The sequence below is a fragment of the Mytilus galloprovincialis genome, chromosome 7, assembly GCF_965363235.1.
Source record: "Mytilus galloprovincialis chromosome 7, xbMytGall1.hap1.1, whole genome shotgun sequence".
NCBI classification, from domain to species: Eukaryota; Metazoa; Mollusca; class Bivalvia; order Mytilida; family Mytilidae; genus Mytilus; species Mytilus galloprovincialis.
Genome location: NC_134844.1, coordinates 55073873 through 55079899, shown reverse-complemented (window position 1 = coordinate 55079899; position 6027 = coordinate 55073873).

Here is a 6027-nt window from a genome sequence, read left to right as displayed (position 1 = left end):
ATATACAGCCACTGGCCCGATATCACTTTTCCTCATGAATATTTAATTAGAAGTTGCCGAAATGTTCATGTCCGTCATATTTGTTTTTCGTCATAAATTTTGTTGTAAATCATCAGTTCTGACCACCCCCTCCAAAACCATTATAAAAGAGGCATATTTTTCTAGATTTTAAAATAAGCTCGGGATATAAAATTGGTTTCTCTACACATATATTGAGTGTCATCTCTTAGACTATGTCTGATCGATCGCTATTGGAAGTGACTTGTACTGTCTCCGTATTTCGTGGATTCACATTCCCGAACATGATACCGTATTCAGAATTGAAATTGCTCATCTTTTCTGAGCACATATTCCGTCCTATTGGTCACCTTATCTTTTAGAATCTGGGTATGTATTTGTGTCTGTTTTTCTCATTTTGACTGACGTCACATTAGTCCCTTATTTCTACAACAAAATCAATTTAAATAAAACTCAGATGAGTGACACAAGGGGTAGAAAGTGTTGCGACCAAAGAGGGCGGGTAGTGTAATCCAACTCCGATATATTTATTTATGTAGTTAATTGTGGTGAAACCTCACTCCCCTGAAAGGGGAAACCGAAGATCTAGTGAAAGAAGGTAAATCAAGACCAAAGAAAAGACAAAAAAAAAAGAACTAGAACAGCACAGACTGACAGTGGACACACAAACGCCGAAATATAAAGACAAATAAAATATCCAGAGCAGTAAAACGAAAGAGGGAGACGGATATTAGGACTGAGCAGTTGCAATAAGCGTGCGTATCAACTCCAAAATACTGATACAAATATTCCGCAAGAGAAGAATAATTGGAATCAAAACGGACAACCACAAATATTAAAGCGAGCGGAGTTGGTCTTTTTAGAGAAAATTTACCCATACACACAAGACAGATGCATTGTCGAAATAATGGGCTATCGGAGTAATGGGTTGTTGGAGTAATGGGTTGTCGGAGTAATGGGCTGTCGGAATAGTGGGCTGTCGGAGAAATGAGCTGTCGGAATAATGGTTGTCGGACTAATGTGATGTCACCTATTTCATCAAATGTACTACAAGTTAGTGTAACGCAAAATTGATATGACATAAGAATGGTAATTGGCGAAAGCTTTACTAAATGAGAAAACTAAATATACAAGTTAAATTGAATAAAATATAAAAATACACATCTTATAAAAGGCTTTTGGAAGATAGAACATAGGGTAACCCTACTTGTTTTCTTGCTACATTAACTAATAAAACATTCACTGTACTTTCCAAAATGAAGCTGAATTTTCGGAGTAATGTCCCAATACTCTTGCATAAAAATTCACTTTCGTCATTAAAACTTTTTACCAATTGTTTGCTGTCATTTGTTATCCATGAGGACAAAAGACTCCCATTCGTAATTAATCAAACTTTTTGAGATACATGTATTATATTTCAAGTGATATATATGCAATTGAGAAAAAAGTCTCTTTATCCAACTGTCCTGTCAACAATTGCCATCACCTGCACCTCGGCTAAAGCTAGGTTTGTCGAGTCATTCTTCTGAATTCTTACGTAACGGCCATTTATTGCCGGTCTGCATTCAAAGACCAGGTGGTATCCTGTCTTGGCAGGTCCTGAGTAAAAACCACAACGCGTCATCAGATTATGTGATGGTCCCGCGGTTATATCTAATTTGCGGATAAGATCACCTGTAACATAAATTAAAAAACTTAAAATCAAGAAAAACAGATATTTAAAAAAAATTCCCCAAAGTCATTTCGTGTCTGAGCTTTTACAAATCGCAGAGACTGTTTATTTGTATATACAAGAAAGTTCTGGACGGACATAGATTCCGTACATAATTTTTATTAGTTGTAAGAGGCTTTGAACAAGCTGTCAGTTAACTGCGAGTACTCTCAGATCTGTACCTAGTGTCTTTTTGTTGTTAGGATATACAAGTAACCGTCCACGTCCACTTGTATTTTTGTCCATCTGATGAGTTAAGTCTTTTTCAACTGATTTGTTTAGTTCGTTCTTATATTGTACTGTTATACCACTGTCCCAGGTTAGGGGAGGGTTGGGATCCCGCTAACATGTTTAACCCCACCACGTTATGTATGTATGTGCCTGTCCCAAGTCAGGAGCCTGTAATTCAGTGGTTGTCGTTTCTTTATGTGTTACATATTTGTTTTTCGCTCATTTTTTTTTTAATAAATAAGGCCGTTAGTTGTTTGAATTGTTTTACATTGTCATTTCGGGGCCTTTTATAGCTGACTATGCGGTATGGGCTTTGCTCATTGTTGAAGGCCGTACGGTGACCTATAGTTGTTAATTTCTGTGTCATTTTGGTCTCTCGTGGAGAGTTGTCTCATTGGCAATCATACCACACCTTCCTTTTTATATGCAATAAGGACAATGGCTTATATATCTATCCCTTTGTATCATTATTACAGCTCATTATTCCCTAGTCAATTTAATCTTATTATATTGGGCGGACAGTTGTTTTACTTCCTGAGCAGCTTTTGGTGCAAAGTTTGTGTCAAAGCTTAGTTCCCAATGACTGTCACTTGTTGCATTTATTGATATAAAACATATTAGACAATTGACTTTATAATTTTTACAAACCAGCTTACCACAACAGTCTCTCCGTGCAAATATTTCGATCTGTCTGATCTTGTAATTACGACCAAGGTCAACCTCCCAGTATGGCGACTGTTCTGGATTAATATATACGGTGTGCGAAAAGGTGTTTAGGTTGCCGTCATTAGCATTACCCGGTTTAAAACTTGATTGTTGCGAACTTTGAATGGATGTCTTCCCTTCTGCTACCTCATGCAAATTTTCAACATCAGGATTGTCTGGAATATGATATAAACACACAATTTCTTATTCATATGTTTCTACTAAATGATAAAGTCTTTTTTTACGATGAAACATGCCATAGTATCGTTTGTGGTATATCCTACTGTGACTTAAATGATTAGCACGCATTCCGTAGAAAAAAAAAGAAAAATCTATAGATCAGCTTTTAAGTGAAGATACATTGTAAAATTCTAAATGTCTAATGAGAAAGTGTATGTGCAATTGTTCCCGTTCTATTCATCAACCGGTTAACATAAAGTGCAAACTGAATGGTAACAGTTAGCCTGTTTTTTGTTTAATCAACCATGTAGCAAAAGAATATTTAAAATTTATAAGTCAATGACAAACGGACAACACCATGCAAAAAAACGAAAACGAACACAACATAGAAAACTAAGGACTGAACAAAACGAACCCTACGCAAAAACTAGGGATGATTTGGAACATGGCCACCACAATGATCTCGCGTGATTTAAGTTTACCGCCATTTTCATTACACTTAAATGAGGATGGATGGTTGATTGAATATTTACGTTTAATAGTTAAAAAATTTCGAGTATATTCAGGACGAGAACAGAAAAGGGTAAATTGTCAAAGCTGAATCATGCTTTGTGCTAAATTTATGTAATAGTAACGACAGTTTTTATTTTTGAAATCAAGCTAAACCTTGGACATGCATATGATAAAGAATTGTCAACTATTTCCAGGCTGAACGCATCAATATATTTTTTTTTCACAGTGCCGCGAGAAGTCAAATTTTTGACATGAGCTCTATTACAATCTTTAAAATTAACACCATAATATCTATACAGTATGATCATAATTTTGTACAAAATAAATTTATGTGCGGTATGCGTACGAATTTTCGGATCTATTTTAGTCTATTGTTGAACAATAGAATAAACTAGTTATGCAAATTAGTAAGGTATATAATAGATTGAAAACGGGTTTTCAAGTTTATCGAAGGCTGGGCGGTGACCACTCGACTTGCAGACAATTTTTGTTGTATTGTTACATGTGTATAAGACGTCTGTAGTGAATATGTATATATAGTATACTGATTTGTAATGTTTATTTTATAGATTGAGGGGGGATAGGACCTTTATCGGGACTCCGGGATCGGGTGTTTTTAAGCTCGGGATTTCGGGATTGACCCTTTCGGGATCCGGGAATCCTTTTTTTCGGATTTCGGGACGTCGGGATTTACTTTATATAAATTCGGGACCTCGGGATTTCGTTTTTTTAAGTCCGGGATTTCGGGATCAGGACCCCTCCTATCCCCCCCCCCCCTAGATTTGATACGATGAAGTGTTTATGCAGAGATGTTTAGGACATTGTTTGATGAAATGAAATGAAAAAAACATTGATAGAAAATTGATTACTAGTAGATTGTAAATTATGATGAATAAATAGAAATGGTCACCGTGCCTGTTAGTATCAGAACTATTTTTGTCTTATTTATATACATATATACAATATGAGTCAGTTTAGAACAGAAATTAGGAGCAGAGTTGTACAAGAAAAATAGAGCAATTTAGCACATAAATATGTTATGTTCGTTTGAACATCGTGAATTAAGAACATAATTACCTCTCCCAAAAGAAAGTAAAATCTCAATGTTATGATTACGGAACCTCTTTTTAACTTTGCCAAAATTTGCCGCAATATGGCCTTGTTTGCGTTTATCTGCGTCGACAGCTTTTCATGTGTAACAGTAAACTAATCCGATGGAAAAGTGTATAAGAATACCAAAAACATCAAGATACTCGTTTTACGCTGAATTTTAAAAGTGAATGATTCTCCTGACCTTAAAAATCTCGTTTAGACCTTATATAGTTTAACATCTACATGTATGTTCATCGTGTAAAGTATTACATGTTAAATTTGATCGATATAAAATGAAAAAAAATGTATAAAAATATTCTTTCAGTTCCGAATTATGTTTTACTTCCGACTTCTGAATTTGTGCACAAAACAAAACGTACAAAATGCGCATATAATCAAAATGGAAGTTAGATAAAGTCTTACCCCCCAAAAAAACTCTATAAACACGTGACGAAACCAAAAATATCTGAACAACCCTTTTATTGGTGAGACCATCAAAACCAAAAAAGTAGTAATTAATCTCTAAGATCCGTCATCAATCTCAAAATCTCTTTATCTTTAATTTTTTGGTAAAACATGTTTGGAAGCGCTGAACCCTCTTCTAAAACGGGACAGTGGTTTAAAAGCACAACAAAAGAACAAACTGTAAAAATCAGTTGAAAAGGGCTACACACCTATATCAACCTTCACACTCACATAATGTTATACTAAATGTTTTTCTAGAAACTCTCACATTTAATAGGAAATCTAAAACTTAAAAAATGTATATGACAATGAAAGGTGAAATATAAAAACTGCTTTTAAACTGCTTTACTGATTACTATTTGGAACATAGCCAACACAATGATCTCTCGTGATTTGAATTTACCGACATTTTGCTTACACTGATACAAGGATGGACGGTTGAATACATATTTACGTTTAACAGTTAAACAAATTCGAGTAATTTTTTTTTTTTCAAAGTGCCACGAGATGTCAAATTTTTGACATAAGATCTATTACAATCTTCAAAATTAACACCAAAATATCTATACAGTATGATCATAATTTTGTGCCAATTACCTCTCCCAAAAGAAAGTAAACTTCTCAATGTTATAATTACCTCTATTTAACTTTGCCAAAATTTGCCTCAATATGGCCGTGTTTGTGTTTATCTGCGTCGACAGCTTTTCATGTGTAACTAATCCGATGGAAAAGTGTAAGAAGAATACCAAGAACATCAAGATACTCGTTTTGTGCTGCATTTTAAAAGTGAATGATTCTCCTTGCCTTCAAGTTGTCCTTTAGACCTTAACGCCTATGTATATCACTTGACATGTGTTAGATGTTAAAATTTGATCGACATAAACTGAAAAAAATATATACAAATAACTTTCAAGTTCCGAATCGTGTTTTAATTTCCTACTACTAAATTTGTGCACACGGCAAAATGTAAAAAATGCGCATATAATTAAAATGCAGGTTAGATTAAGTCTTAACCAAACAATCCTTGTAAACACGTTACGAAACCAAAAACAACGAAACGACATTTATCATTGGTGTTATGTCACACTGAGACCCTCAAAATAAAAATAAAA